At 34.3% G+C, this 23,092-nt stretch overlaps 1 protein-coding gene across 1 annotated transcript in view; it reads left to right on the top strand.

Annotated features, from left to right (window-relative positions):
* Positions 1-23,092, top strand: part of EPHA6 (EPH receptor A6) — a 795,422-nt gene that overhangs the window by 293,890 nt on the left and 478,440 nt on the right.

Genomic DNA, 23,092 nt, shown 5'->3' with positions numbered 1-23,092 from the left:
CTTAAAATTTATGAACATTGATTGTTTTACCTATTTTTAATGTTTAATACTTTTCTATTTGAGGAAGGGACTAAGTATGGCCATTATACATTGATACTCTAATGTTTTAAAATACAGTATTATTTTTACACACACATTTGAAATGTGCTTTTTCGTGTGTTAAAGGTGAAGAGGTTATATTAAATGAAAAATTATAAGGAAATTACTATGTGCTTAATATTTAATGTAGCAACTTTTAGAGTTATGACTATTCTTGTATAAAAAGGATAGTTTCATTTTGAGGAAAAGTAGAGTTTATTCTTGAAGGATAAAAGTCATACTGCTGTCGAAATGGATCTGAATGACTCAACATCCATGATGCAACCTTACAATTTATAGAGAAAAGATTGAGGTTTATAGTGTTCAATAAGTCCCACAGTCTTACACAGTGTAGTTTTGTATTGTCACAAACATAGCACCATGAGGATTAGAAAATTACTAAAGTTTGCAAATGTTGGAAAATAATAAAATCTTTTTTTTTCTAATAATATCTATTTTAAGCGCTATAGCTAGGTATAGAGAGAATTTCCAAAGGTTGTTTATGTGGTGGTTCTATTTTCTTTCAATATAATTTCTTAAAAGTGTCCAGGTACACCTCAAATACCATTTCTATTGAGAAATATATATAAATATTCAACTATGTATTTCAATTCCTGAATTGACGTTTAATATACATTCTGTATTAGTCAGAGTTCTTTAAAGAAATAGAACCAGTAGGATATGTGTGTTATAGATTAGGTCGATCAACAGATGATAGATAGATGATATATAGATAGGTAGGTAGGTAGATGGATAGATAGATAGATAGATAGATAGATAGATAGATAGATGACAGATGATAGATAAGATAGATAGACAGACAGACAGACAGAGATTGATTTATTATAAGGAATTGGTTCATGTGCTTATGGAAGCTGAGAAGTCCCAAGAGCTGCAGTTAGTAGGCTGGAGATATAGGAGAGGAAATGATATAGTGTCTGAATCCCAAAGCCTGAGAATCATGAGTGTCGATGGTGTAAGTCCATTCTGAAAGTCAACAGGCTCAAGATTTAAGAAGAGCAATATTTCAGTCTATGTCCAAAGACCAGTAAAGACCAATGCCCAAGTTCAAGTAGCTAGGGAGGAGAAGTTTTCTCTTGCCAAGCCTTTTTGTTCTATTCAGATCTTCAATCGATTGAATGAGGCCCACCCATTTTAGGGAGGGCAATCTGTTTCACTCAGTCTACAAATTCAAATCTTAATTCATCCAGAAACATCCTCACGGATACATCCAGAAAAATGTTGGACAAAATGACTGGGCACCTCATGGTCCAGGCAATTTGAAGCATAAAATTAAATATCACAGTTTCATCCCTTGTCAACTTGGCATCTATACATAGTTCCTTAAACTATACTTAATCTCCAAATAAAAACAATAACATTACAATTTCATCTAACATCCTGAATACATCCAAAAACACACTGCCCCTTCCCTAAAAGAGCAAGTCCTTGAGTGACATTCACTCAAGTTATGTGATATCTTCTCCTTTATATCCTATAACAAATATGGTGATGTAAAAGTCAACATTTCTTATCATACATGATAAGTAAATAAGAGAGAGAAGAAACATGATAAAAGAATGAGAGAAGAAAAAATGGATGTTTGTTATACACAAATACACATTTATAATAAAATAATGAGGAAATACTCATAGTAATTAGAGCCCTCATTTCTATAATTGACCACTGGTATTCATAACTACTTTCTTCCACTACTCATTCTGTATTTCCTTTGCCCTCAGCAAGCACCTCAACTGGTCATGGTACTTTACCTGGTAGAATGACTCAAACCTTCCTTCCTGAAAAGTCTGGACCATTAGTAGTTCTATCTAGATTAAGTTGTTATAGTTTTCCTGTGATTTTAATCACAAAACATGGTAATACTAAGAGACACCCTAAAGGATCTCCTCTGTAGCAAACATACTCTTTGTTACTTCTATTGTGGAGTAGTACTCCAATTTCTCGTTGATAGTCAGAATTGATAACTCCAGCTAGCACAGTAACTCCCATTTTTGTCTGTTGATGCAGTCATGAGAGCTCAAAGTGGCTGGACTGTTGTCTTAACTTTCAGTTCAATGAAATCACTGTTTTGTCTTTAGGTGAAAGCATTCTTCCCTTTGGAACTAAGACCTCTAGGCCAGGTGAGCATCAGGATGTGGGAACAGAAAACAAATATTTTGCTAGTGGACCACTAGGGGTATTAGTGAGTGATGCCACTCCCATTTCCACTCCTTCATTCCTAGACTCAAATTCTGGCTATGGGAGAAATGGCATATTAGAAGTTGATTCATAGCATATAAACTCTACTGGAGAATCTTGCCTTCACTCTACAAGATATTTTCATTTAGCTGGGACTCTAACTGAATTTTCAAAAGACCATTTCACTGTTTTATCAAGCCATTTGCTTCAGCATGGTGGAGAATATGGTAAGACCAGTGAGTTCCATGAGCAAGAGTCATTTCCTCACTTCTTTTGCTGTGAACTGAATTCTTTAATCAGAAGCAATGCTTTGTGGAATGCTATGATAATGGATAAAGCATTCTGTAAGTCCACAGATTATAGTTTTGCAGAAGAATTGTATTCAGAGAAGCTGAACCCATATTTAGAATAAGCATCTGTTCCAGTAAGGACAAAATGGTTTCCCTTTCATATTGGAAACTGTCCAATGTAATTAACCTGCTACCGGGTTGCTGGCTGATCACCTTAGAGAATGGTGTCATTAACTCAGTGTTAGTCTTTGCTGCTGCCCGATAAGATAGTGGCAGTAGCCAGGATTGCCTTAGTGAGTGGAAGCCCAGGTTGCTGACCTCATGCATAACCTCCATCTTTGCTACCATCACCACCTTGTTCATAAGCCCATTGAGCAATGACAGGTGGCTAGGAAAAGAGGCTCATCGACATACATAGAATAGATAATCCTATTTACTTAATTATTATAATCTTCCTTTGCTGAGGTCATCCTTTAGTGAGCATTCACATGGGACACAAATATCTTCACATTTTTTTCCCCAAAGATGTCTGTCAACATACCAAATTTCCTTATCACCATTTTCCAATTATGTTCCTTCCAAGTCCCTGACCATCCATCCAAAACATTGGCCATATTCTATGAATCACACATCTAGCCATTTCTCCTTCCAAGCAAAGTGAAAAACTAGGTATACTGCTTGAAGTTCTGCCCAATGGCAGTGTCCTTCAGGAATGTATTCTTTACCAGGTTCCTTCAGGGATATTTCTTAAGCATGCCCAATTCTGGCTTGGTGGGTAAGATAATACCCAGTTCACAATGAGAAGCTCAGATTATAAAGTAACACTTGGTTACCCCATGTGTTAAATGACCCATGGTTAAGTGTTCAGTCTGTAATAAGGCCTTGTAGTAGTCCAAGAGCCGTTTCTCAAAAAGGGAGCATTCATGGAGGTTGGAAGGACTTTACTCTGAAATGCTAAGGGCCTGCACTGAGCTGGCCAAAGCCTCTGAAGAGCGTCTTTTTTCTGCCACTGACATTTCTAGCATCATTGGAAATGCTAGATTATGTGGCCCAAGTGGCAGAACAACTTGTACAGTAGCCTGCACTTGTTGTAGAGCCTTTCTTTGTTCTGGGCATCAATCAAAACTAGTAGATATTGACTTACTTAATAAATGGGCTGTAGTAACTCAAATGAAAAGCATAAGGCCTCTGAAAATAGAAAAGGGGAGGTAGACGGGGAGGGAGGCAGGGGGGAATGTAAATCATTTCTTCAATTAAAAATAATTAATTAATTTAAATAAATAAATTAACAAACAAACAAAAAATTTTAAAGAAATAACAGAAAATGTCCACTAGATATTCTGCCCCCTCCCCCCCCCCCTTTTTTTTTTTTGGTTGTAGATGGAACCAGATGTAAGAATTTACTTTCACTTTAGAAAGGAATCTTTCACCTTGCCCCACAGCAGCATTAGACCTCTAGAAAAGTCATTGAGGTAGAAGGTCCTTGGACTTTTGTAACATTTATTTTCTATCTTCTGATATGCAAATGTCTTACCAATAAGTCTAGAGTGGTTGCAAGATCTTGCTCATGAGGTCCAATCAGCATAATGTAGTCAATGTAATGGACCAGTATGATATCTTGTGGAAGGGAGAGGCTATCAAGATTACTGAAAACTAAATTATGATGTTCTTTTGCTGGTCTTGCCAACTACAAGCTAACTGCTTATAGTGGACCTTACTGACAGGGAAAGAGAAAAAGGGCATTTGGTATAGCAGGTACCAAAGGATATATTAATTTGCTCTAGCAATGAAACTACATCAGGCATAGTAGCTGCAATTGAAGTCATCACCTGGTTAAGCTTATGCTAGTCCACTGCCATTCTCCAAGATCCATTTGTCTTCTGCACAAGCTAAGTAAAATAATTGATTGGGGCTGTAGTAGGAATCACCACTCCTGAGTCTTGCGAGACTTTACTTGTGGCATTAATCTCTGCAGTCCTTCCAGGAATGCAATTTTACTTTTGGTTTACTATTTTTCTAAGTAGAGGTAGTTCTATTGGCTTCTACTTGACCTTTCCCACTGTAATAGCCCTCACTGCACAGGTCGGAGAAGCAACAGGGGGATTCTGCTAGCTGCTATGTATATCTGTTCCAATGATGCATTCCAGAACTGAAAAAATAACCCCTGCAAGGTGAACCTAAGCACTGATCATCTGACCACCATAACTTTCTATTCTGATGGGTGGACCACAATGATATTTTGAGTCTCTTGGAATTAATGTCAATTTATAGCCAATGTCCAGTAATCCCCAAAAGATATGATTATTTCCACTTTCTCAACACATAGTTACTGTCATAAAAGGCCATAGATCCCTTGAGGAAAATCTTGGGTAAAGATTAATAATATAAATATTTGGCAGTGAACCAGGCGCCTTCCTCAGGGAATCTGGCCTCTCCTTCATTCATGGGTTTCCAGGTCTATAAACTGGCTCAAGTCTGGAAATTCAGGTGTCATGACTTTTTATGAAGAAGCTAGATTTTATTCATTTGACTAAGAACTTTTCTGTTTATGTAGATCCAGTAAGAATTTAGTAGGCTTTCTATCTTTTTTCCTTCTAGGAACACTATGATCAGCTAGCCAACACCAAAGGTCTATGTGAGTCAGATTATTCTAATTACTGCTTTCATTCTGCTGTCCATTATGTAACTGCTCCTTTGGCCCCCTACCACCAAAAGACCCAATTACTTCCATTACATCCTGAGCTATAACATTAAATTCAGAATCTCTGCTTAGTAAGCCAAATCAGTAAAATCATCCTGATCCAACTTTGTGTTCCATCATGGTCCCACATTCTTAATATCCATTCCTACATGTGTTCCCATGTTATTTTGGAGTGAAGCACACCTCCTCATTGGTCACACTTTGGATCTCATCTTCAGGGCCTGCTGGGGTTTGAGGAGAGTTATAGGTCTAGAAGCAAAGAAGGGTAGTAAGGGTTGGGCCCTGAGGAGCCAGAATTGTCTTGCACAGGAACTACCACTTGGGAAGCTGTTATAGTTTCCTCAGAAGGGGGTGAAGAAGATACTAGTAACAGAGGTGAGGAGGACTCTTCCACTAGCAAATAGGACTTTCAGAATTTAGAAGCTCAGTGTCCCCAGCTTCATCAGGGTCTTCCCAATCGATGCCTTTACTTTAACAGTAGACACCCCTCAAGACTAGAAGTTTAACTTGCAGTATAATTCATCTAGTCACAGGATGAGATTCTACATTTGATTTTCAACAATTTCAGCCATGAAAGTAGAGGAGAAAAGTCCTGAGAGCATACATAGAAACTTTCCCGTCATTTATATGGTGCTTGAGCTGGGAATTTGAATCCCTGAGCTCATCCTTTCTGCATTTTGCAAAGTAATGGTATGAGCAACTAGTCAACAGCATTATATTTGTTAGTTTACCCAAAATGTTCAGGGTATCTTATACACAGCCACTAGATCCATGTTTCTTTTAAGTGGTTGATTAGAAGTATCCAATGGAGATATTTTGTATATATTCATTGCAATCGATGCTCATTTCCCTGCTGGAAATACAAAAGTTAGCACTTTTACTTATACTAAAATTATCTTCTGTGCCTAAGTGTACTCAAAAATGGTCATTTTAGACATAAATTTAGGCATTAGTAAGTGTTTCAAATAACTAGTTCTGCTTGTGGATCTCATTCCAGAAACTATATATTTTATGATAATTCAAACTTGTCATTTTAATTTTTGTTTTCTTTATAAACGGCATATCATACAAGTTAATTCAAATTTTGAATGTAATATAACAATAGACACCTATCCTATTTCTGAATTTAACGTATTTCTATTAAGATGAATTACCCTACCTGTGTCTTATTTTCATGGTAATTCTGACCTGACACTGGTAACATATCAAGTAAACTTATCAAGTAAAATTTCTCTTTTGACCAAACATCACTAAAATTCAAATTTTTATATTAATAAATTAATAAATATGCTTTCACCAGTTAAAACGTCTACCATTTAATCTGCATTTTGCCACTTAGAACATTATTGAGAATAACATAACTTCATACACTTTTTAAACAATGAAAGCTGTCTCTTAACAATATTTGTCTAGCATACTTTAGTGCCAACCAGCATCTAAGACTTCTTACCTGGCAAGCCCACTTCCATATAGAAGTTAAAATGCCAGGTTTTTGCTTTCCAGGCTCCCTTTCAGTTAGAGTATGACATGATGTAGGTTCTGCCAATGAGATGCACCAGTAGGAACTATCACTTTTCTTTCTGCTGATAATTAGTGGCAACTATGGCAGTTCCTTCAGATTTCCAGAGAGAACAGATGCAGCAATGCTATTGGCAGTATCCAGTGCCCTATGTTGGTGGTGCTGGTGGTTCCCACTGTGGCATCTAGTGTTCATATCTAGCTGGAAGGTTGGAAGAAGTTCTGTGTCATTTTTTTTAGATGTGGCCTCTGAATACAGTTCAACTTTCCCAAAGTTTCTGTGAGCTACCCAAATTCTGTCACAGCACTAAGGCCATTCTACACATGTTAATAGAAATTGAGTAGAAAAAAAAAACCTGAATAAATATTATCATTGCTGATCTTTATTTTGGATAATTTGATTTCTTGTGTATTTTATGTAGACAGATTTCTATAAGTTTAAACTATGTTTCTTTTATTGATTTTTTTTTCTCCTCTGCTCCTTTTTAGTGCTATTTCCTTTAAAATTACACAAGTACAGGCTTGGTTTACATATTATTAAAAATTGAGAATTGGGAATATTGAGTATTTGGTATTATTTGAGGACACATTGTATTCATATGACATATATGGTTCCTGGCAGTCAAATGCTATTCTGGGAAGCAATCTTTTCTTCATAATTAAGTAATTAACTCTACCCTTATTTTTTCTCCTCTCACAACCAATTAGTTGTCAGATCCTGCCTGCACTGCTTTCATGATGTCACTCAGAAAACTTTATTCCTACTACAACCATCCATTTGAGGGCCATAGTAACTTTTTCTGGAACTTTTATTTAATAAATCTTTCCTCAATCATTTCTGCCTCCAATCTACCCCGAGGCCAATTTAATCTTATAAGAGCAGAACTAGTAGCAAAAAATCTTGATTTCTCACCACTGTCAGTAGATTGAATATGAAATCTATAGCTCAATATGTATGACCGCCCCCCCCCCATACCATGGCCTCAGCTCGCTGTCTCAAATGCTTTGTTATTCCTGCCCTAATTATACAGAACTAGAGCACGACTGCCTGTTTGCTTTTTTTTTTCTTAAACAGTGATTTTATTTTTGCATTCGTACATTTCCTTGTTCTGTTATCACTGCCCATTACTTCCTTATTCCTGACCTATAATCTCTTCCTTGGAGATATTATCTGTGCACTAAGGTCTTCTCAAATATCTTCTGATTCCCCAACAAAATATAACCTTCTTGTTCTCTGAAATCTCTCAAGAGTTCGCATAAACCCTACTTCAGGGGTTTATAGCGTATTATATTTTCAACATCAGATTACATATATTTTAATAAATTATCCCTAATAATGTATCTTCTGCAGGGTATACATATTGCTTTAAACTTATGAGGTATATAGTAAGCACTTCTTAAATTTAATAATTGATTATAGGTGTTTGGTGAGTTGCAAGTTGCATAATGATCATGAGGAAATGGAAATAAATTTACAATGTCTGGCTCTAAGGAGGAATGAAAAATGTCTGAGGCTGGTAATGAGCAGAAAGAGTCAGGGCAAGTGGACTGAAGTGAGAAAGACTAGAAGTGATTGTTATTGCCCAGGATCATTATGACTCTGCCAGTTAAATTTTCTGCAGAAGGGAATGAAGCTTTCACTAGCATCAATGAGCACAATTGTGCGGAACAAATTATCTAGCAAGTAGTAGTGAAGAGCTTCATATTGGAAGTTAAAATGGCATTATCTTTTGGTGATTAATGATTTTCTTGAAAGTGTATTTTAAGTATTCAATACAAATTGCAATGTGTCTTTATCTATACAAAGCAGGTTTGCAATGCAGTCTGACAAATACACGTTTCATTTCTATTTAAAAGAAAAGTATATCAGTAGATTTTCACGTATGAAAACATAAGAAATTATCTCAGATTAGGCTTGCCTTCTAAGGGATCTCTATATTTCTTTAATACTGAATTTGGTGATTGTTTTATTGTAGAAAGCAAATACTCTCCCAAAGGAAGTTTTAAATTTAATGAAGCAAGCATTTGGTAATACCATCTGTTGTTATTATGTGCAAATATGTAAGTGTTGCTCTGAAGGACACTAGATGTGGCTCTTAGTCCTGAATACTTATGCATCATAAACAATTAGTTTGACTTTTTAAAATATCTTTAAGTTTAAAAAATGCTTAATAATTACCAAAACATCTATGCTTTTACCCTTTGTAGTTAAGGTAGAAAAGCTGAAAACTTGTACTTTTTTTTTTTTTTTAACAAAGAGACAGATTTATTGGTATTGGTCTCTATGGTTAGAAAAAAACCCTCCCTGTGGTCTTATATAACCTGAGAAGATAGTATATTACGTTGTGTAGGAAAGTCAAATTAGAATAGAAGTTTAAAGGGTCCTCTCATGATTAAAAATATCCATATTTGTGCAGATTTGGCAGATATTTTTAAATAATTCTTTTAAAAGAATTTTTGGAAGAACATTTGATTAGAATGCAGTGCCAGGGAAGCTATATGTACAGTTGTTCAGGCTGCCGACTATATAAATTCATGAGCCCCATATACCTTAGAATGGACTGTGTAACTTTGCAGTAACAAATGGCCTCTAAATCAGAGTAGATTAGCATAAAAAAGTTTTTTTTCTTGCTCATGCTTTGTGACCACTTCTGATCAACTGCTCCTCTGCTCCTTATTACCTTCATGCCATGTTCTAGGATGACCATATATCTTCTATTGTGAATTCTTTTGGTTGTGATGAAAGCAGAGAAAGGAAGCATAGTGAAATATTCCATGCTCCTAAGCTTCCAATCAGAAGTAATAGAGGAACTTTTGCATATATTTTATTTAATATAAATTAATGTAATTTACATTAAATATCAATTTAATATAAACTTATTTAAATTAAAATATACATATTAAATTTATATTTAAATTAAATACATATAAAATATAATCCAAATGACTACATTTCACCAAGGCATGGATGTTTAATCCTTTCACAAGATAGGGCAAGGAACTTTGGAAAACAATAATATAATCTGTCAGAAACACCATTCATATGAATGAATAATGAGATTTTCTACTTCATTTAGACTCTGAATTTTTATGTTTGGAGTCTTTCTATACATTTCTTTAAAATTTTATTTAAAAATAATTCCTATCCAAATTAGAGAATTCACTTAGACACATCATTAATTTTGAAGTTCAAAACCCCAAATATTAATAATGAAGCTAGCCAGCTGAAAACTCTCTGTGCTTTAAGTTATAAAGTGTCACAAATTATTGCTTTTGTTATCTTTTATGTTATCAGACTTTAAAGAATAGTGTTCATTGAGATGCTTTTCATGAAGAAAGTCTAAGTTATCTAAGTCATATCAGTACGTAATCTGTTTAAAATCAACAATATTATTTATTAATACTTAATTCTAATGGATAATAGGTTTTGAAATCTATCACATATTGAGGCCAGAAGTTCCTTAAAGAGATAGCTCACGACTTTCATTAATAGTTCCATAGCATCAATTTTAATGTTACAAAGTTTTATTTATTTTATTACTACACAAATTAAGATTTTAGAAACTATGGAAATAACAAAAAGTAAATTTAGAGGAGAAAGAGTATAGGGACAAGAAACTTTGAGGAACTATAGATTAAAATAAAGGAATGGTTATAGTAGAACAAGAAGTCTGTACTGTCATACAAGCCAAATCAGAACCATCAACAAGGAAGTACTCTCAGCATTGCCCAATACAATATTGAAGTGGAGAACGGAGAAAGGCATTTGGTAACTTGTTTATGGAAACCTTTAAGAATGTGATTTTTGTGAACTGGTAGGCATGGAGTCCAGGTCGTAATGGGCTAAGGAGGATAGTGGATACTGGCATGAACATGGTATGTATAGACTGCTCTTTTGAAAGTCAGTTGCAAAACAATGGTTTGATAGAATGTGTAGTGAGTTAAATGTAGCATAAGGTTCAAGAAGTGTGAAATATACAGGAGCAAGTACTGTGTCTTTGTTATTGTGTATCTCCTATGGAGCTTTGCAGTTTTGGGTACAGAGAAGTCTCTTAACAAATAATTATTGAATTAATGAATAAGGGAGCAAGACAGCCATCTGGAAAGCTATTTGCTTTCTTGTCCAGAATCCTGAAACTCTCATCCTTGCAACTATTTCAGAAATAGATAGTTTAAGCAGAGCTATCTAATTATACTGTCATTCTTACCCATTCTAAAATCCCTGACTACTATTTACACATGGAAGAAACACAAATTGCTGAGACACAACTTTAAGCAAATAAAAATAAGTCATATATTAGATACAGTTCCAAACAGTTTTTTTATTGGACTGAATTAGATTAATTTTTAAGTGTTGCTTCTGAGCCATGAATATTTATTACTGTAGGTTTGAGTGTATCTACTTTGAACATAACATTCCCAAGTGTTATGTTCTAAAATAAAAGAATCACTAAAACTTAGAGATGCACTATCTATTGTACTGGCTTCTTGTGAATAAAGAATTATCAATCCACTGCCCTATTGCTCAAATGACCAGATACATAGCACAACAAAACTATTGAAGTTTTAGAGAATCAAGAATATTTTACATTTTTATTGAGAAAATAGCATGCTATTCATGGCTTTGACTTTGGATAACTAATGACATGAAAAGTGATTCATGGTCAATAACAACAAAATTACTACAAATTTCTGTAGAATATGATTTAACATTTTTATATAACTTCCTATATATTCTCATGTCAAATACTGTATAAATATATTGATCATGTTTCAAAACATCTTAGAGTTTCTGACTAAACCTAGACTTAGTTTTGAGACGTTAAATAACCTACAAGTGGTAATAAATGTAGATATTGTCAACTGATGGTTCTTGGTGCCAATTCAGCACCAACAGAAATCCCCAATTTAAGGTTCAGTGAAGAATGAAACTTTACTCAGTGCAAACAGCTTAGTTGTATTACAGCACAAATGTAAGCATAGCTTAATAGTGTTACAGTTCAGTTACAAGACAACATGGGAGTGGGACAGCCCTGGGAGGAGGTGGCCCTGGGGCAAGGCCCCTCCCTGGCTAGGCATCTTTGTTCTGCTCCATTCCAGCCTATTCCACTCTGCCTTGCTGTAGTCCACCTCCTCTCCTCTCTGGTCCAGGAAGATATGTTTGGTGTTTCAGTACTTAGTCTTAGGTGGAAAGTGAAAGGGGGTTCTCTGAGCCAGAGGGGAGCTGACTTATATAGAGAATGGCCCATCTCTTGTACCTGATTGGTCAGTCCTCATGCACCCAAAGACTCCAGATTCTAGAAGTTCAAATAGTACGAAAGGCACTGTCCTGATTGGTCAGAATCAAACTGCTCTGATTGGTTGGTGAAGATGTTGTTGGTGATATAGCTGTGAGGCTCTTATTGCACAGGAAATCCTCAGTCTTACTGATTAAAATACAATTCCAGAAACTCTTTTAAAAAGGCTGGCTCAGATGGCAGGAACACACATTCAGGCAGGCAGTTTAGTAGGGGAGGCAGGCAGTTCAGTGCAGGCTTTTCTCTAAAGTGTAATTTGAATGACAGGCTCCTGTTTAGAAATGGCTGCTAGGCTCTGCTTTTAAATTTGAGCCCAGTTAGCCACCAGGAGCCCTTCTCGATAGGTATTTTCTTTCTCAGGGTCCACAATATGAAATGTCATAAGTTACTTTGAAATGTATTAAAACTTAAATGTCAAAAATGACATGCTATTATTGTATTCTGAAAAAAAAATCTGTAATTTATATTCAATGTTTTAAAATATTATTTTCAAGGTATTTAAACAAACATGAATATATTAATTTGGAAGAGTTACCATAACAAAAAGTACCTCAGACTGAGTGGTTTAAAAACAGAAATTTAATCACAGTTCTGAAGGTTAAAATTCCAAAATCAAGGAGTCTTTAGATTTGGTTCTTCTGAATCTTCTCTCCTTCCTTGCAGGTAACTACTTCCTTACTGTGTCCTCACATGCCCTTTCCTCTGTGTGCACCTCTGGTGTCTCTTCTGTATGTCCTAATGTCCTCTTTCTATAAAGATATCAGTCAGATTGGATTAGAGCCCTCCCTAAGGGTCTCATTTTAATTTAATCACAACTTTAGAGTTCCTATCTCTGAAAATAGTTACATTCGGAAGTATTGGGGGTTAGAGCTTTAATATGTGAATTTTGGGGGAACACAAACCAGTTTATAAAAATGAGCTAAAGTATTGGTAAAAATTTCTATTCATCCAAAAAATTTCCCAAGATTCAGACAAATGTGGGAAAATATTATAAAGTACATAACTATATAGTAAGTCCCTTGTGGACAATAAGCAGGGAGGAAACTACATTGCAATGAATTAAGGATTAGACTTGTAACCATCTGGAGTGTAATTTTAAAATATGCCAGGATATTAGGGGGGTGATTGTGAACTATTGTCAGTAGTATTCACACACTGGTTTACTTTCTTAAAAAGGCAAATAGGAAAGCTAGATTTTTGACATGAACACCAAATCTATTTAAGCAACCTGAAACTTTCTCTCTTGAGCGTCACCACTATTTAGGTAGATTCGTTGCATAGTGGCTATTCCAGAATAGGCACTGCTGGGCCAGTTAGAACCCATCTTCCTTGACTTGAAACTTGGAATGAAAAAATGCGATAGCTAACGTTTATTGAAGAAGAGTCACGCGGGTGACCATACGCCAGAGAAAAGGCCCACAAATCTCTGCTATAAATGTCTCCAAAGAGGTGCCCTGGCTCCTGCCTTTCTGAATAGGGCTGTTCCTATAATTTTTCAAAAAATTGCACCTTACATTTATTTCTTTCATTTTACTAGTTTGGTATATATTGCCTAAAACCAAAATAACTTTAATCTTTATAATAGATTCTCATAAGACAATACCTTAAAATTTTCCTGAAACAAATTATTGTTTTCCACTAAAATTTCCTCCAAATATTAACTTTTCCCAAAAAAGTTTTAATTCTTCATTATAGATTTACTTATCTAAAGGGGAACAGTATTGAAAATAAATTTTAAAAATACAAAGAATGATAAATTTTATATTGAAAATTTTAATGAACTAATTACCAATTGGCTATCTAGAAATTGTACATTTTTTACTGTTCACATATCATGATTTCTCTACTGAGACATAAACAGTATTTTGCCATTATGGAGAATTAATGAAGTTGAGTGAACTTGCATCTTAGTCTTGCTGGAAATATCAATAAGTCGGTCTAGTTTCAACCAGCCCTGGTGATTTTGTACAGAAGAAAGTGGCTCCAGGAAGTCCATTCCAGAAGAAAATATCTTTAAGAGATTTTATATAGTCTTCATTGATGTTTATAAAAAAATATGACTATGACTTCCCATATAGCTTTATGTAAGAAAAGACTGCAGATCTAATTCAGTTTGTTTTAAATGAGGAAGCTTGAATAATGTGAATATGAACATAAGATCACAGTCTGTTTTGCTAATATATTGGTGGCTGCTGGGACCCTATAGTCAGAGAAAGTAAATACAAAAATTTATAATAAAAATGTTCAAACATGGTTAATTTGCACATTAGTTTCTTATAAAAGAAGAACATTTTTGTTGAATCTATTTGATATTTTTTCTTCATGAAGATTTTTACATAGTTTTCAATATTATTTGAAAATGCTTATTTTAAGACAACTGAAAGTGATAGTGTTCATCTCATTTAATTGTTTAGCTTAATTTTGCTTAACATTTGGCAGGTGAAATTCATAAAGGGTTTTCAAATAATCTAATTTTTACATGTGACCCAAGTGGTAAGTATGTTATCCTTATATTCAGATGAGAAGGTGTAACCCAATAGCATCAATGTAATTTTCCAAATATCACCATACTCTCTTACTAAGATTCAGTAAAAGTCAAATAATATTCTATAACCTTTGAAAAAAATGTTGGTATCAACAAAAATCAAATAAATTCAAATTAAAGCAATGATATATAATTTTAAATTATCAAGTATTAAGTAATTTAAAATGTTAATAGTCAGGGTCAGTAATCTGCAAGAAAACCATTTCTCTCATATAAAACTATTGAAATCATAGCACCTTTCTGCTAGCAATTTAGCAATATATTGAAACAATGTAATTGCTTACCATTACTCAATAGTCTCATTACAAATTTATCCTAAGAAACAAATAAAGCAGGAAAAACCACAAATATATGGAGATTAAACAATATGCTGCTAAAGAACAACTGGGTCAAAGAAGAAATAATAAAAGGAGAGATAAAAAAATATATATAGAAAAAATCAGAATGAAAATACAACTTCCCCAATATTTTGAGATACAGCAAAAGTGGTAATAAGAGATTTCACATCATTACAGGACTATCTCAAGAAACAAGAAAAATCCTGAATAAATAGCCTAACATTACATCTTAAAGAACTAAGAAAAGAACAGCAAATGAAGCCCAAAGTCAGCAGAAGGAAGGAAATAATTAAAAAAGCAGAATTAAATGAAATTGAGAACAAAGAAACAATAGAAAAAAACTAATGCAACAAGGAGCTGAATCTAACATTATATTAGTATCAGATGTACAAAATATTGTTTTGGTATTGTACTAACTGCAAAACAATCACCACAATAAGTCCAGTTAACATCTGTCACCATACATAGTTACAATACATTTTCTTGTAATGGTAAGTCTCAAGTTCCACTCTCCTATCAAGGTTTATTTTAAAGCAATGGCAACTAATGCAATGTGGTATGTTTTGAAAAGTAAGAGATTGTCCTTGTTTCTTAGATTCCGCACCCTCCAATTTGCTATTACCATGGCTCATGGTTTTGCCTTCTGGAAGGTCCTTCCTTCTTCAGGGTGTTCCTTAGCCATATTTGCAAGCAGGTAATTGACAATATATTCTTCCTTGGGAGCTCAGCAGACCTTCCAGCCTGCTTCCTATTTATAGAATTTTGGACCCAATGATTGTTCTTAGGTTTTTAACTCTTGTAATCCAGATGGGCAGCTTTCATAGGAACACAGCTCACAACTTCAATTCTAATCCGGCTCATGTACTAAACTCATAAATCTTGTTGAGATAATGCCTTTCTCTCAACTTAACTGCCGGTACCTAGATTTTAATAGGCTTCTTGGAAAGCCATGCCTTTAGATCTTTACCTTGAGCCATTGTGTCCAACTAAAATGACTTACTGGGTATCAAATTAATGAGCTCAGATGTTTTAATAAAATGTGTGTTAGCCTAGCCCTTGTGTTAATTTATCAGCCTTTGACATTTAAAACATTTCTCATGAATGGAGGTGAGAAGCAGTTGATTGTTTCAATCCTAGAAGATATGAACCTTGAGGAATTCTTTATTTTCTTCCATTTCTTTCCGCAAAACATCCTCTTTTTTTGAGCTCATATTTTTTGTAATTTTGACAAATACAGCCAACAGCATTTACGATACACATTACTTGCAGTTTTCATCTAAAACTGCAAGCTTTTTTTGGTGTTATCAATTTATCAAATGTTTTACCACTTATAATATTTGTTGCTTTCTCTAGTCCAACAACTGCCCTTTAGCCTGGTCTAGGAGACAATACTCCACATTTTAGAGTTCTTTTGGTTATATTTTCATAACTAATTTATGTAATAAGTCTTCTATCTTAACTAGATTATGTTGTGATAACAAATGACCTAAATTTTCACTGGTGGTTTAAAACAACAAAGTTTTACCTCTTGTTTACATTTTTACTTCAGCTGTTGGTGTTAGCCCTATAGCTCTTCTTCATTCTATAATGCAGGTTGAAGGACCAGCCCTTTTCTGGGTTTTGTTGTTCTAAAGCACAGGCAAAAGATAAATGGTAAAATAATCTGAGGGCTCTTGAAGTTTCTACTTGGAAATGGCATATATGATTTCTGTCCTCATTACATTGGCAAGATACAGGAGAAAGCCTAATGTCAGTGGGTGGGTAGGGGGCAGTGGTGCAGCCCTCTCATTGTTAAGACAGTAAATGATTAGAAATAATTATACAATCTTCTGCACTTTCCCTAGAAATCAGGAGAATGCATATTGAAACAAGAGTGAGTTACCATTTCATACCTATCTGATTGGCAAAAATCTAAAATGTCGATTATGCTGGGTACATGTGAAGATATAGGAAAATAAGAGCTCTTATTAACAGCTCTTGAAACTGTAAATTAGTTTAATCACTTTGGAGTAAAATTTGGTAATATCTAGTAAAGCTGAAGAGTACGTAGTCTACAATATAGAAATTTCATATTTTTCTAATAAAATTTTCCTACATGTACACCTGAGAGTATGTGCAAAGACATTTATCATAAGATTATTTTTTTAAAGCAAATAGTTTTAAGTAACTTAAATAGTCAGCAATATAGAAATGGATAAATTATGGCATTTTCATATAATGAGATGCTAAACATCAGTTGCAATGAATACACTACATCTACATACATCAGCATGGATAACTTTTAAGAACATTATTAGGGAAGAAACACATTTCAGTAGTGATAATTATCTGCCACCATGACATTATTATAAATGCATTATGCTGAAGGTCATGCTGGAAATTATTCTATAGAATATCTATAAAATCTGTAAGTATGTAAATATAACATAATCAAAGACAACTTTTATTTGTAAAATATAAATACAATTATCTGTCTTTTCAGACTTGTACGAACACTCTGTATGAGATGCATATTCTCCTCTTGTTCTCATGGTTTCTCAAGCTGGATTAAATTCCAGTTCTCCATACTGGTAACTGGCTTGAAAACATCTTCTTTATGTGCTGTCTTTACTTCCTTATCTCATTTCCCCCCAGGCCTTATTAGGCCTCCTTCACTTTCCAAATAAACAACATCTAAAAGAATTCAATTAAGAAAACATGGCTGCCTTTTTATTCTTACTCAGCTTCTTAGAACAATATATAGAGGATTCGATTGCTGTCCAAAGTGAAATGAAGGTACTCTTCAGTTAAAATGTACTCTGAAGGTACCCTAGTGTCTGAAAACATTGCTGGAGCTATAAGGACCCAAATCCAAAAAATCTGCCTCCGATTGTTGAAATTCCCTTGGTGCTGTCATTTATATCTGACATACCTTTAATTCTGGGTTCAGCTTAGTTGCTATGTCTCATCTGCTATTTTAACTTCTAGCTTTGAATTCTAGTCCAAAACTACAGAACGCTGTATTCCTGGCTCTACTGTTGTCAAGTCTGCAGGATATGACATAAATAGCACTCTGATTGCTCAGCAGCATCATAGAGGATCTAAGAGAATAAAGTGAACCTAGTGACCACTTTGCTTTGGCCCTTTTAATTCTTGAAATTTTCATTTGGCTGAAGGAAACAAAGCCAAAGTTTATATAGAAATAAAACCAAAAGTTAATAGAACAGAAATTTTCTTACTATTCTTTCTTTCCTTGGCCCAGTGATGTTCTTGAAATAAAGCCACTTGTAATGAAAAGTCATTAAAGCAAAGACTTAACATCGGAAGTGCCAGTGTTTGAATATGTTTTATTTAAGAGCAAAATCAACATGGCTCAATAGTTGATATTTATGTATGTATAATCTTCCACTTGGATGACCGTGCTTCTGAAATTTACTCAGTCTGCTCTGCTCTCACTGCTCAATTCCAGTTGTCCAGAGTCCACTGGCCAAGCAGAACACCCAGAGCCCTGAGGCAATGGTGTTGTTGGGACAGACACATATGAGGCAAGGAGAATGTTAGAGGAGAAAGTTCTTTCAGCTCCTCTTTCACATTACCCAATGGCAAGCATCTTGTCTGAAAAGAATAGCATAATAATTATTTCAGTTTTTATTATTTTAAACCCTTGATGAGTGAAGTCTGGAAGCTATGGCTGTCTTTTCATAGAATGGGATATGAGGGGGATGAGGGTTAAATTAAGCAAGGCAAATTATCTGGGTCTTATTTTCCTTAATTTTATTTATCAAATCAAGAATAGGTTTATGGGGAACACACATGTCATGTCATGGTACTTGTCAATCCTGGCTATATGTTAGAATCCCCCTGGGAATGTTATGGATAACCCCCTCTCACCTTCTTCCCTAGAGATTCTGGTTTAATTAGCCTGGAGTATGACTAAGGTATCAGTAGTTTCCAAAGTTTCTTAGGTGGTTCTAATCTATCCCTGAAATTGCATTTAGAGCAAGACAATTTGAGTTCCAATCCTGGCTTTGCAAATTTAGGCAGTCTTAACATCTGCGGAATTATATTAACTCTTTAAACAACTAATGTTTAATTTCAGATATTGATATATATGTTAAAATGTAAAAATGCAATTGTAATTCTGATAATTGTCTCCGACATTGAAGAATTCATTAGCTAGTATGGAGAGCTGAAGATGACCACAAATTAACTTTGATACAGAGATTAATTGATATAAATAAATCACAGAGGACAATAGTAGCAAGCAATTAATTGTCTTTTAAATAGAAAAGTCTCAATCTCATAAGGAAACTATGATTTTAGCTCAACCTCAGATAGGTGTATTCCATGTAAAAGAGCAGCATTTGCCAAGACTCTGAGAGTGCAGAGCATGTTTGGAGAATAAAAAGTAGTTTAGAGTGGCTATGTTGATTGAAACGATAGGCAAGAAGTTATGAAGACTTCCTAGGACCAGACTATGAAGGGTCTTAAATACCAGGGACTCATTCAAGTATAAGAGGAATAATAGAAATAAATATGTGGTGTCAAAAGTGTTGTGTTTTACATTTTGAGCAGTATTACCCTTTAGGATCTTACCTGGGTCAGTGCTGCATAGAGGTTTTAATTAGCAAAACCAGGAATCACACTCCGATATGAAAGCAGAATCCATGAACTCTTAAACATCGCATCATATTGCCTCAGGCTTCTCATGTATATTGCAATGAGATAAAGCCTTCCTACCTTATCAATTGACTGTGACTGATTGAATGAGATAGTGTATGTACGATGTTTCACCACATGTGTGATACATATTAAGTGCTCCGTAAATTATATATTTCTGTCAAATGGTTCTTTCAATCTTGCAGCCTCTGTACTTGTGTTCCCTCCAGCAATGCCAGCATGCACATTCAGCATTTTTACCTGTACTGCTTAGTTACACACTGACAGTCTCCATTACCCAGCTTTTTAGTACAATTTCTCAGTCCTCTCATCCAATTTAATTCAATAGATATTTACTGAAAGCTTACTATTGCTCAGTAGACTATGTAGGAAGCTTGATGTTAGGTGTAAGAGGTTACAGAGGTGAACATGGCGTACTGTCTGAACTCTAAGTGTCTGCACTCTAAGAGTCTGCAATCCAATGATTGAAATAGACATATTCATAAATACCTAATGCTAACCTGAGTGTGGATATGGCTTTGATTGCTTGATGGAGTTAGATACAGGAAAGATGTGAAAATCTTATAGTTCTATGATAGACCTAAGTATGATGACTGGTTTAAGCTGGAAACATTTGACGAAAAGCCTAAGGTACGTTGGTTCGGAAATTGCACATGAATTATAACCAAATAGTATCTTAGAAAATAGAGAAAAATATGCATCATTTTCAGTTTGTAAATTTTATTTATTTTTCAATAACCAAGCAAACAAAGCTAATTTATCAATTGGACAGTTGTACTGCATTTCGACACGAGTGTGTCCAAAAATTATCAAGATATATTTTATAGAATTAGGTAAATGAAACTTGTGTTTCCTCTAATAAATTATCAAGCAGTAACCCTTGTCTGTTTTTCTAAAGTCTCAATTCAAATCGCTGAAGTAGTGTACTCACTAAATGTATCTATGAAAATGGAAACACTGAAAAGTCGACACAGGGATTCTTTTGATTAGCAATATTTTTGTTTCTTCAGTCTTAAATGTTTTATTAAATATTTAGGTTCTTTTTCATAGGTATGGTCAATATTGGAAAATTTAAAGTTACCTAAAGCCTAAAATCTATGAAAAGTTTTTACAAAAATTTGAATTCTTAATTAGGGTACTTTTATCTTTCATATAATTTATGCAAGTCATCCAATTCACATTACCTTATCTCCTAGATAAAATAAAACATATAACCAGTGAGGCATTATTCATAACTAAAGAAAAGTTAACATGTCTAAAAATATCATTACTTAATCTGGAAATACTCTTAAAGGGAAACCATCAGAAAGCAAATATTTAGTTATTTTCAGTCATTTAGTAACCCCTTTTACAAGTTGAAGGGACAAAAATATCTTTTTTATATAACACTAAGATATTGTAATTAGACCGCTTGCATCTTTCATCACATTGCACTGCCTCAGTGTTCTTATCTATAAGGCAATAATACACATTGAGTAAAGCTAAATTTGGCTCCCAATCTTAATTAAGAAAGTGCTGTAATGTACAGCAATACATAGACTTCATATTTCCCAATACCCAGTACCCTGTGAAGACATAAATTCCTCACTACCTGAATTAATACTGGTACATAGGTACATAAGGATCAGAATCTTCATTGCTAGCTCATAATTCTTGATTGCTTGTTATTGGCAAGGTACTCTTAATGAGGTAACCAAACATGCTGACAGTGTTGCTTTTACATCTGAGAGTTCCACTAGAGCAAAAGAAGCCTCAAGTAGGTGATAGAGTAATGGAGAAAATTGCATTTTATGAAGGAAAATTACTGAAAGGCTAGAAACATAGGAATATTGCCCCCCAGATACAACTCTTGTATATACTCTTCATGCAAGAAACTTTTTTATGATACTAGAAAAAATGGCTTTCTTTCCTTGAACAAAGATCATGTTTATTTTAGAATGAGAAGAGAACTGTTGAAATTGAAAACACTCTGAAGAAATTTAAGGTCCAAACTCCAGTAGGGGTATGCTTACGGTATATTGGATAAATAATATTAAGGAATATATCTTCTCTAGTGAATAGTGATAACAATTTACTGGTAATTGAGTTGGAAGATAGTTGAAACTATGTTGACCCTAAGAGTCATATTCACTCAATCAACAAATACTAAATAAACTACTATTGCCACGGTCTGTTCTAGGCACAAAGGATAAGTCATAAACAAAAATGATGTTTCTTGCTCTTGAGAGTAGCAATAAAAAGTAAACTAATAAATGAACAAAATAAATTCAAATTATGGTAATGTTATACAGAAAATAAGAACATGTGTTATGATAGAGAGAGACTCGTTAGAGGATCAATCCTATAGCGCAAATATCTTCAGTGTATTATTCTAGAAGAAGCAAGAAGGCCAGTATGACTGGAACAAAGTGAGAGTGGAAGAGAGGGATTGGAGAAGTAGGCAGGGATCAGATCTTCCCTTTAGGCTATATAAGGAATTTTGGTTTTGTTCCGAATGAAATTTTAGCGATTAGAGGGTTTAAACAGTAAAGATATTTTGCTCTAGAGTTTCCATTCATAAATGCTGCCTTACAATTTTAAAAGATCACTCTGACTATAGCGTCAAAACTATGTTGTAAGGTTGTGGGTGCAAAATTAAAAAGATTTATTGGAATAATTCAGGCAAAATATGATAGTGAGGTGGACTTGTGTGCTAGCAATGGATATGGAGATAAAGGGACAGATTTAGCATCTCTTTTAGAATTAGAGCAACAGGAATTGATATAGTTATTTGCCTACTGGAGACAAAGTTAGGAGACTATATAAGACTTTTGATGTGTATACAGATTGAAGAGTGAGGAAAATGTCACAAAATACAGTATCATACTTTTTTGAACAAAATCATAGTGTCTGTTCCAGAAATACTACAGGTTGCTCTGATTATGATACTGCAAGGAAGGAAAGAGATTAGAGAAAGGTCTAGAAAAAGCTAATGAAATATTTAAGGGGTAGAGATCTGTGTAATGATTGCAGTGTGGAGGGAAAATGCCTGTCCATGGAGTCAGAAGAATTGAATTTTAAGTCCAGCTCTGTTACTATACCAAAGTCTAATTCTAGGAATGTGCTTTATCTTTCTAAAGTTCTGTTTCTTGTAAATGCCATAGATTATCTCTGTTGTCACCAATAGCTTAAACATTTCATAATGCCTTTTATTTCTTCTTTTTGTAAAAAGGATGGGTGAGAGATCCGTGATAAAAGTGTGTATGATTGTGTTCTAAACAGATTTTTTTTTTCACTAAATGACAGTATTTTAAACCTTGGAAGCAGTCTACAACTTTGAAAAGAGTAAATTTTAGCCATATGAAAGGCAACAACACTTTTATTTATTTAAGAAATAGTGAAATCATGAAATATTTACCTTATATATTGAATAGCTGTTGATTCTCAAAACAGTAATTGATTCCTTATGTGTTATAAAGATATAAAGA

This window comes from Rousettus aegyptiacus, unplaced genomic scaffold (genome assembly GCF_014176215.1).
Source record: "Rousettus aegyptiacus isolate mRouAeg1 unplaced genomic scaffold, mRouAeg1.p scaffold_m13_p_4, whole genome shotgun sequence".
NCBI lineage: Eukaryota > Metazoa > Chordata > Mammalia > Chiroptera > Pteropodidae > Rousettus > Rousettus aegyptiacus.
Note: the sequence above shows the minus strand (reverse complement) of the source record. Positions and strands in the feature narration are given on the sequence as shown.